Raw genomic sequence first — 11,866 nt, forward strand, 5'->3', positions numbered from 1 at the left:
TTTCCATGATTATATAATATCAAGACTACAATGGATCTATAAGGTAAGATCTTTTATCTACGGCGGAATGGTATACAAAGTCAATAGATCTCATTAAAAAAAAGGATTTATGGCTACACAAACCGTTGAGGATAGTTCTAGATCTGTTCCAAGACGGACTGTTGTAGAAGATTTAATGAAACCAATGAATTCAGAATATGGTAAAGTAGCTCGAGGGCGGGGAACTACCCCTTTGATAGGGATTGCAATGGCCCTATTTGCGGTATTTCTCTCTATTATTTTAGAGATTTATAATTCGTCCCTTTTACTGGACCAAATTTCTATGAATTAGAGAATTAGATTCACAAGAACCAACTAACTAGCTTTATAATAGAAAAGTAAAGTTTAGCATTTATATCTTTAGTTTTTAGCCCATTCCATTTTGATTTGGTAGTTTGACCGCGAAACTTTTTTATTTATGTATTTCCGGAATATGAGTGTGTGACTTGTTATAATGGATCGTATTAATAGTACAGAACATCAAATGGATATGTAATCTTATCTTGATAGATGGCTTTACCCCGTCAGATATTTATTGTAGGGTCTGGAGCACGGAATATAGAAAATAAATAGATTCTAAAGTGTTCGAACTATGATTCATACTTAATATTTCTATTTAGACCTCGCAACCAGACGAAAAAAATGAAAGAGTTAGAAGAATTGATTTAGAAAAAGAAATGAAATTTTATTCTTTAAAACTGCCCGCCGCTTATCATTTCTTTGTATTTTTTTTTTCATTCTATCTATTCATTGAAGAAGTGATGATCCAACAGTTCTTACTCAGGGAATTTTTGAACTTCAATGAAAGGTTTTTTTTTAAATCATCGTTAGTTATGGTATGAATCTCATGTTTCTAAATTGATTCTATAGGGTCTTAACAAGAAAATTCTTATCAATAATAAAATTCTTATCAATAATAATAAAAAAAACAGCAGTAAAATCTCATTACATACACAATACAAAAAATGAAGTAAATAATAGAATATTCATGAGACCGGTAAGGATCAAGAGAAAAGACGAGCGAGCCTACTTGAAATTTTGGCATTATAAACACTAAGAATAGCTTTTGGATTTCTATTTTTTTTATCTTCAACAAAGACTGGAATCATAGGATTCAGTTAAGAAGTTTACAACTTTCTATTACACATATCCATTTTCCAAATAACCAGTATTTGAGTACTTTTGTTAGAGCCGTAGAGATGAAATTCTCATATACGGTTCTCAGGGGGGTCCCTTTGTTTACCTATCTCAATAAAGTCTATGATTGGTTTGAAGAACGTCTTGAGATTCAGGCGATTGCCGAGGATATAACTAGTAAATATGTCCCTCCTCATGTCAACATATTTTATTGTTTAGGAGGAATTACACTTACTTGTTTTTTAGTCCAAGTAGCGACGGGTTTTGCTATGAATTTTTATTATCGTCCAACCGTTACGGAGGCTTTTGCTTCTGTTCAATATATAATGACTGAGGCTAACTTTGGTTGGTTAATCCGATCAGTTCATCGATGGTCAGAAAGTATGATGGTCTTAATGATGATCTTGCATGTATTTCGCGTGTATCTCACTGGTGGTTTTGAAAAACCTCGCGAATTGACTTAGGTTACAGGTGTAGTTTTGGGTGTATTGACTGCATCCTTTGGTGTAACTGGTTATTCCTTACCTTGGGACCTAATCGGTTATTGTGCAGTCAAAATTGTAACAGGTGTACCCGACGCTATTCTTGTAATAGGATTCTCGGTGGTAGAGTTATTGCGCCGCAGCGCTAGTGTGGGACAATCTACCTTGACTCATTTTTATAGTTTACATACTTTTGTATTACCTCTTCTTACCGCCGTATTCATGTTAATGCACTTTCTAATGATACGTAAGCAAGGAATTTCTGGTCCTTTATAGAGAATATGAATCCTAGATATTTGTAATCAATCATTTTGGGGAGGAGTAATAGTATTTCATTGCTACAAATATGCATTATTCTTTTTTTCTAATAAGACATGTATTTGGATATATCCCTTCAACTTAACAAAATAAATTGGATTCTTTATTTGACATACACGAATAGTTGAAGGGAACTCTCCGAAAAAAGAATGGATTATGGGAGTGTGTCACTTGAACTATTGATTGGGCCATGCAAATATATGACTTGATCTTATCTGCCACATTTGAATTCACAATTAAATGTGTCTTTGTTCCAACCACCGCGCCAATCATGTACAGAGGATAGTCCGGTTCGCTTGAAGATAATCTTTTCTATGATCAGACTCGATCATATCCTGGATGATCAGGCTCTGTAATATCTAGTAAAATAAGTAATGTGATATAATCTAGATTATGTAGTATGTATTTCATAAAACTTAATAGTATGGAAATGCATTCATTTCCTATGCATTGACTGACTCAATTTATGATACTATCGGAGTTAAACAAGTAGATCTAAAGAAAAAGGGGGTTGTATTCTATTAGTAACAAGTAAATCCTTTCTATGTCAAAAATTCCTAAATTCATTTTTCGAGGTATAACAGGCGAAAGGTTTAAGATCACCCAGAAAGAACTTTTGATTTTGAAAACTTACTTGGGTGAAAAGCATTTACTTAAAAATAAGAACTTCATTTTTTGCAATGGATAGTTGTCATTTCGGAAGAAAAAAAAAGAATTCAATCCATTTTATTAACATATAATTATGATATATGTGTGACTAACATATAAAAAATTTATATGTCTGCATTCAGTTCGTTTGATTGGTTCTCGAGCCGGATGATGAAAAATTATCATATCCGGTTCTTTCGAAGGATGGATATATAAGAATTCACCTATCCCAATAACAAAAAAACCTGACTTGAATGATCCTGTATTAAGAGTGAAATTGGCCAAAGGGATGGGTCATAATTATTATGGCGAACCTGCATGGCCTAACGATCTTTTATATATTTTTCCAGTAGTTATTCTGGGTACTATTGCCTGTAATGTAGGCTTAGCGATTCTCGAACCATCAATGATTGGGGAACCCGCAGATCCGTTTGCAACTCCTTTGGAAATCTTGCCCGAATGGTATTTTTTCCTGTATTTCAAATACTTCGTACCATACCCAATAAATTATTGGGCGTTCTTTTAATGGTTTCAGTACCCGCGGGAATATTAACAGTACCTTTTTTGGAGAATGTTAATAAGTTCCAAAACCCATTTCGGCGTCCAGTAGCAACAACCATCTTTTTGATTAGTACAGTCTTGGCTCTTTGGTTGGAAGTATCAAATAGGGAAATCAAGCAAATCCTCGAGAAAATCGTCTCTACGTCCTGAAAAGATTGGGCTCGAAAGTTGAAGGATGCATTATGGGCCTATAAAATGGCCTATAAAACCCCTATTGGGACTACCCTCTACCAGTTAGCTTATGGAAAATCATGCCATTTACCTTTCGAACTAGAACATAAAGCCTATTAGGCTATCAAGTATTTAAACTTGGACTACTTAACAACTGGGGAGAAACGTATCTTGGACATTCACAAGTTAGAAGAGCTCCGCCTGAATGCGTATGAGAATGCCATCATATACAAAGAAAGAACCAAAATATGGCATGATAAAAAGATCATAAGAAAAGATTTCAACATAGGCGACCCCGTTCTTCTGTTCAATTCCAGTTTGCATCTCTTTCCTGGTAAGCTTCGCTCAAGATGGACAGGTCCATACGAGGTGTCAAAAGTTCTGAGATATGGAGTAGTAGAAATTAGGAATCACTACAAGAAAATTTGTAGATTGTGACGGTTAATTTGGCAGATTACGACGGTTAAAACCGTCGCAATTCAAAATCTACGACAGTTGAAGTACTGCCGCAGAATCGTGTGTCCCCAACCTGTTTCGCGACGGTTGTCAAAACTGTCGTACCAACCATCACGCTAGTTCACGACGGGTTAGAACTGACTTAAACTAGAAATGGCGACGGTTAAAAACCGTCGTGAATATGCCTTTGATTTTTGTTTTCGTTATTATTTGTGACCGTTTCAAACTGTCGTGAATGTAATATCCCGATGGTTGGAACCGTCGTAAATATGCCTTTGAGTTTAGTTTAATATTGCGACAGTTTGAAATCATCAAGGGAGGTTTATAACCCCCGCAAAGTTAGTTAATTTTAAAATCAAAAGAAAAATCACTAAATTTGCATATGGTTTTAATTTACGAGCTTCATGTCACATCTTTTTCATTGTTTCTTTTCTTTTGTTTTATACTTAAACAAAATTCTATAACACCAAAATAGAAAAATATTATTGTGAGGGCAAATGCGTGTTTTCATGATGTCAATACGTTGTGAACTCAACTAATGTATGTGGAAGCAACGAAATTAAGTGAATGCATTAAAAAAAGGCAATTTTCGCTAAATGTTCTCAATAGGTCGACACACCAGCACCACAGGTCGACCTTTTGCTAAAACTTGAGGAAAATTCCATGTCAAGGCAGAATGCATCGACGCATTGCCTCCTCAGGTCGACGCATGGCATTTTGAGGAAACCTCGGGTATGCGCATGCCGACCCTACAGGTCGACGCATGGACTTTTGGGGAAATCTTGGGTATGCGCACGCCGACCCTTCAGGTCGACGCATGTGTCATGCTTGCTTTAAAAACAAATGCAGAACTTTAATAGGTCGACCTACACAGAGGGACAGGTCGACCTATCGCTACTTTTACTGGTTTTTTGCTGTGTTTATTTGGCCAATGCAAAGGGTGTGGTATATATATATATATATATATATATATATATATATATATATATATATATATATATATATATATATATATATATATATATATAGGGGACGACTCAAGTGAGAACACTTGGTTATTATGAGAAATGAGAACAATAAATCACGGCCATTAAACTTTGATTTTGTTGATTTTAATGGACTGGATTAGTTTCTCTTTCTACGTTGATTTAAAATAAATATTAAGGATCATGAAAGAGAAACTAATCCAGTCCATTAAAATCAACAAAATCAAAATTTAATGGTCGTGATTCATTGTTCTCATTTCTCATAATAACCAAGTGTTCTCACTTGAGTCGTCCCCTATATATATATATATATATATATATATATATATATATATATATATATATATATATATATATATATATATATATATATATATATATATCAAATTTATCATTCTCAAGCAAATCAACAAGAAACGTGAAAGATATACTCAAGCTTCTTCTCATCTTCAACCTTTGGCTTATTGATAGAAAATTACACATAATCATCTTTTTTGATCGGAGTAAGGAACGTGCGTTGATAAGGTTCGACGGTAGACATTTGTCTTGTTCGAGTGAAGATTGTTGAGGGTGTTTCTTGTATAAAACCTTAGGGTTTTTCCTTCTACATCAAGGGTTTGATTGGAAGGATTTTGACGATCGCTTTGCTTTAGGAATCAATTCAGCCGAGCATAAGGAATTGAAGGATTGTAGATTCTCTCATCAAATTTGCTACAACCGGAAGATTGAAAAGGAAGGATCGGGGTCTTGATCGGTGAAGATCATTGACATTGACTTGTTTCTACTTGAATCAAGGGGAGGAAAGAATTGTATTCAATTTTACTACATGTGTGTAGTTGGTGATTGGTAAATTCTTTGCTTGTTAAACATTTTGCAATCAAATAAAACTTTGCTAATTTCATTTGAAATTAGGGGCAGACGTACTCCTGCGAGAACGATAGAGGAACTGCCTTAACAAATCTCGTGTTCTTTATCGTTCTTACTTTTATCTTTTCAATATTCATTTTTGTTAAATATCCATTGTTGAGCAAAAATTGATGTTTGGTGAAGATCGATCACCAAGTGTTCGATAAAATTACTCATTCAATTTTTGGTCAAATTTTGGTAAAACGGTTCATTGCGAGTAATCTTCTATTAAGTGTGTATTCGAGTTAATTGATAAATTCGTTAGAACGTAATTCATATTTTGCCATTCTTCATCCAATTTGGCTAGTGCACATATCCGGTCCCCGATAACTCGATCGTTCAAATACGATAAAGTTAATCATGGGGAATCACGTTTCAAAAGCTAGGATTTTCTTAAGTCGGAAAAAGGTGGTCTATTCACCCCCTCTAGACCATCCCTATCATCTAACAACTATTAAATTTAATTGAGTTATCAAAATTTTTAAAGGGTAAAAATCCTTCCAAGAGGGTTCAGAACAATTTGTTACGATGCTACAATATGAATGAAACTACAACAACTTTACATATATAATAGTATTCATTAAACTAGACAGTTAAACTAGTATTCATCATTTATATATACATATTTGTTTAATCAAGATACTTCATAATGATTGTACAACAGAAGCCACCACAAAATATTCATAATATTGACTTATGTTTCATAGCTAGCTTCTATGGATGTTAAGATTAACAAGTTACACCAACTTTTGATCTATAAAATGTACACAAATTATATAACTAGTCAAAAAGTATACTTGGATTAACGCCGAGTCATCGGTCATGCTTCAACCTCTTTGTTAGTGGTATGAGTTTCATCAACAAAGCTATGACTAGTGTCAGTTGTGTCCTTGCTTCTTCAGCAGTATCAAGAACAACCTTGCTACAGTAGATGAATTCAATGGTTTTTTGTGTTCATATTCAAAGAAAAATTATTAATTAAATGATAAGTCATGTAATATAAATATTCTTGTCAATTTATAAGTCTTGTCAATTAATTTAGTAGTAAATCAAGTTATATCATGTGGTCCCTAAGTCCATAATCTTAGTATGTACTCTTCCGAATCAAATTTTCATATTTCAAAATATTAACAACTTTTCCAACAAATTTATTCTATTTAGAATCTCAATACAAACAATTTTATTCTATTTAGAATCTCAATAGTCAATACAAGAAAACTTCAAGATAAAAACAATATTATTAAAAACTCAGGGCCATAAAGTAATAATTCTTTCTAACACAAAAATTATAGTCAGCTATGAAGGAAAATTACCGGCAAGAAATGCATCTAAGTCCTTGACTGGAAAGAAATGCATCTAAGTCCTTGAATGGTACATCAAAAACATCTTCCTTTCCATCTGCAGTCAGAGCAAGACCTTGCACCCTGTCAACCTTATCCTCGGGTGTGAATCTCCTCAGGGTTCCAAATGAAAAGCTAACAACAACCGATAAAAGCATAAATCAAACACAAGGGAAAACACACAGGTGATATTTAAAACATTGATTGTTAATAGTTAAAAACGTTATTTATAAAAAATGATTTTTAGAGAATCTAAAGCAGCAAACGGACCCTAAGATACTAGTTAAGTATAGTGAAGTTCTTACGATGGGGTGAAAATAGGTATTCCTCCCTCAAGAAGTGGTGAAACGTAATTCTCTATGGAAGTCATAAGTGATCTTTTCTTTACCTCAGTATACCTCTGCAAATACAATAGTGATCCCTATTTAATTCAGAAACATATTTTTTAGGATTTTTTCAGAAACTAAGCATACTTTTTCCACCTGGAACAAAAACTGGGCATACCTTTTCAGAAACAAGAATTTTTAGGATTCTCATCAATCATATTCTTCAAATAATCTGTATCATTACTATCTTCATTTAAATTAGTTGTTGCAAGATATTCTACACCATTTTTTTCCTTTGAGGTCTTGACAGGTATAGTCCCTTGTTTTTCCATGTCCATCTGTATTCAATAAATAAGGTGTGTCATTTGGACAACAAGGGCACTAACATATAGAGAAAAAAACACACCTGAGTTTTATAATTTCCATCTTAATTCTCACCATCTTGTTCTTCCCAGAGAAAACTAGCATATGCTGCAAGAACATCGCTAAATAAGATGTTATGAGTTAGTAACGGTTATTTCTTATTAACGGAAAACTCAATATTTTGAAAGTTTGAAGAGAACATTGTCATACCCCAAATTTGTCCTACCTTTTATTTTCATCTGGCTTAGACTTCTCATTTCATAATCTCATGTACATACCTCCCATTAAGTCATCTAACACTTTACATTCATTCATCAAATAAACATCTAAAGCATGAGATCTAAGACTTCACAATATCCAGAGTCTCTACACTATGTGAATTCATTCACTAGAGGCGTTCATTGATCATGGATTAAAGTACTCTCTGTATGCTTGGGATTATCAGATAAGTCCTGAGGTTTGGGCCTTATGATCATCTGGGGTTTTTGCTAAGCACTTGGACTATTCATCATTTGCGGAGTGGCTTCATTATTGTTTGTAATACAATTCCTTCTATTGGGCTTCACTCAAATTCTTTGAACTTGGACACTCCTTATTGATTGGGGATTGATGTTCACACCCTTGTGTTCGAGTCTAGGACTCACTTTGATTATTTGTGTTACAAGACATTCGCTTTGGATTTTGTGCAAGATTCTAGAGAAACATGATGGACTTTGTACATCTTTATAAGTTTGAAAAGCATATGATGAAAACTTTAACTTTTAGTCCAAGCCAACCATGGAAATTTTACTTTTGGTACAAAGCCCATAGGATGTTGTCACGGGCTTTCATCTTTCATTCAAATTTAGCATGGAGTTCAAAGGAATGAAGAGTCAGAATTCAAGTTCTACAAATGAAGAGGATTCTTTTCATACACAAAATCATTGAATTACATGAATGGTGTTCAAGAAAAGTCATTACAAGTTACATTCAGAATCCAAGGTGTTTGAAATACTTTACATATGAAAATTACAACAGAAAAGAGAACATAATCAAAGCCTACAATATATTTCCCTTGAGATTCCTCATGCGATCAATGTCCACTCAACACGCTGCCTTGTTAAAAACTAATGTACCAAAACCGACCCTGTATAATCAAAAGCATACCAAAACCGAACCGGAATTCTGAGCCGCTGCTGCATAATCAATACAAAACCAGCATCCAAACACATAAAACCATCTGCATCATGAATAAACCAAATAAAAACCGATTCTAGCATTTAAACTTGCAACTGAACCAAAAAACAATCCCTACACATTCAAACCACCTTTAACAGCATGTTGTGACCAATTTACATCAGAAAAAAAAGAGAGAAAACCAAGGTACATTCAACAAAACCAGTCCCTACACACATAACTTAACCACCTAGCTGAATTAACCAATTCATAACTAAAAATAACCAACTTCTAAACTAACTCCACTAACAGAATCCAAACAACCTGTAACCACTTTGTAACTAACATAACAGAAAAAACCACCTTCTAACTAATTCTATAACAAACTTTTAACAGAAAATCAGAACTTGACTAACCTTAGATACCTCTATATAAGATGACCTTCTTCATTCTTCAAAGGTTCACGCCATTCTCTCTCTGAACCTTCATTCATCACAATCTTTATCATCCAATTCTCTTCTTCTCATCTTCATTTTCTTCAACCATTCTTCACTCACCACTTTCACACATCTTCATCATCTCCACCATTGTTGCTCTTCCCCAATCTTCAAGAACTTTCATCATCTACCTTCAAAGAGCTTCGCCATTCACAAGTCATCACCACGCACACCATTATTCATCATCACAATCCACAAATCATCATCTTTATTACCTGCAACCACCGATTCTGCAGGATTCTTAACAACAAAGAAGCGATAATCAAAAGAAAGCAAGAAGAATCGGAATTCTGAGAAATCACTATGTGTTCATCATCATCGCATCAAGAAACGTTGCGTCTTCAAGAACTTTACAACAGCATCACGTTCATCATCAAATTCCAATAATCTTTAATCTATAAACAAGGCACCGACGCCATCGTTGCATCGACTTCGGCCACAACAACACCAGAAACGCATCGGAGATAAGAGAGGATCTGAGGGATGAACAAGAGCGAACAAAGAGAAGTCACAGATGACACTAGATTGCGCCGAGGTGAGAGGCAGAGGGATGGATGTCTTTGTTCATCGGTTGTTCGCGACGGAGGAGGATAGCAATTGATCAGAGAAGGTAGAGTCTCCGCCGCGTCTAGGCTTTCACGAAGGAAGTTGATGCGTTACTTTTGGTAACCCTAATCCCCTTTCTATTTCTTAAATTTTTCTTAATTCCTTTTAAATTGAAATCTAAATGAAAATCTGGATCAGTTGGGCCACGATTTGCACCCCCACCATGGCCCATCATACCACTATTTTTTGGTATAGAGTAAAACTGAACAACAACAAAAACTTCTGGTGGGCCTCTCCCTGTTGGGCCTATACCTAACGTACCAGGCTGCACCACCAACTTCAGTATTGCACCCCCTTGACTACATAAAACACATTAGATTTTGATTTCTTTTTAGATTTTTTCCTGGATTTTTTGGATATAAAAAGCATGTAAGAAATCATAGTTTTTTTCTAATATTTTAGATAATACTAACATTTAGAATCATAATTTTGGTTCGATTTTTAGGTAATATAAAAATGACATAAAAATCTCATAAAATACTAGTTTAGGCTTATTAAATTTAGATTTTTTTGTACAATTTAGACTTGAAATAGAATTCCCTTAACACTTAAAAAACTCATAAAAATAGTAGTATTTTTTAGTTTAATTTTGCACTAATGCTTGAATTGTTTTGTACCATTTCCATGTTATTTTTGTATAATTGGTGTGTGATTTTGTTACTTGTTTTTTGTCATATTTTTGGCCTATTGTGTAGATATTCGCATAACATTAGGCATAGTCCTTTCCCTTAGACTTTTAGAATTGATTCCCTTAACATAACTTTAGGTAGATTTTCCTTGGTACATAAAACAATAACTATTAGGTTAGTAGTAGGTTAGTCTCCCTTATTCATTATTTTTTCTTTCTCAATCTTAAAAAACTTAATAAATACCGACAAGGATCATACCGCTACTATTTTTCATAGTAGTAAAGAAATGATTGGGGCGTAGGCCCCGGTGTATTTCTTTTCTACTTAGCGGGTGAGAAATGATTGAGGCGTAGGCCTCGGTGTATTTCTTAACCGCTATTTAGAGAAACGATTGAGGTGTAGGCCTTGGTGTGTGTTCTCTAAATATTCAAAAACTCTTTTTTGTATGATCTAAGTCACAAGCAAATTCCCCTAAAAAACACCAACAAAAAACACTTAAAACACTTCATAAATGTTCAGATTTAAAACAAAGTAAGGAAGTGATGCGAAGCCTTGTAGTGGGTTTTTGTCATCATGGAATTACCCTAAAAGACACAAACCAATCTCTTTCTTTCTTCTTTCTAAGGGCATTGTTATTTCCACTCGATCGCATCGTAGGTTGTCCCTTATGCAAGAGCGCGAACGTTAACCCCGCCCAACTAAAAAACACAAAACAAACAAAAACTATTGAGCCGAACTACGGTGCTCTGATTCTTGAAAAGGATACGTAGGCATTGGGTCGCGGGGCCTAAGCGAGCACAATTGTAAATAATCCTTCTTTTCCCCGTATTTATTTTGCATTCATTCACATGTAGGCTTAGACTTTAGATACACCCTTTAAATAGAAACAAACATAGGTGAATACCATCGAGTACGATGGGCGCGAGGGGTGCTAGTACCTTCCCCTTGCGTAACCGACTCCCGTACCTAGATTCTCTGGTCGCAAGACCTTGTTCTTACCCTTTGTTAGGTTTTCTGATATTCCTTTCCCTTATGGGATAAATATATTGGTGGCGACTCTGTTCATTTTTTGCGAGCGTGCGACAGCTGGCGACTCTGCTGGGGATGTTAGACCTATTGCGGGTCCATACTTAGCGAGTCGATCCTAGCCTTTGTTTGTTTCTTTTCTTTGGGTGTTTTTTTTGTTTGTTTATATGTTTGCATCCTGTATATATGTTTGCATATCATGTTTATTTTCTGCTTGCAT

At 34.7% G+C, this 11,866-nt stretch overlaps 1 pseudogene; it reads left to right on the forward strand.

Moving 5' to 3' along the window:
- Nucleotides 1-394: 394 nt before the first annotated feature.
- Nucleotides 395-2,140, forward strand: LOC131631859 (cytochrome b6-like; annotated as a pseudogene).
- Nucleotides 2,141-11,866: the final 9,726 nt, after the last annotated feature.

Source organism: Vicia villosa, unplaced genomic scaffold (genome assembly GCF_029867415.1).
Source record: "Vicia villosa cultivar HV-30 ecotype Madison, WI unplaced genomic scaffold, Vvil1.0 ctg.000878F_1_1, whole genome shotgun sequence".
Classification (NCBI taxonomy): Eukaryota; Viridiplantae; Streptophyta; class Magnoliopsida; order Fabales; family Fabaceae; genus Vicia; species Vicia villosa.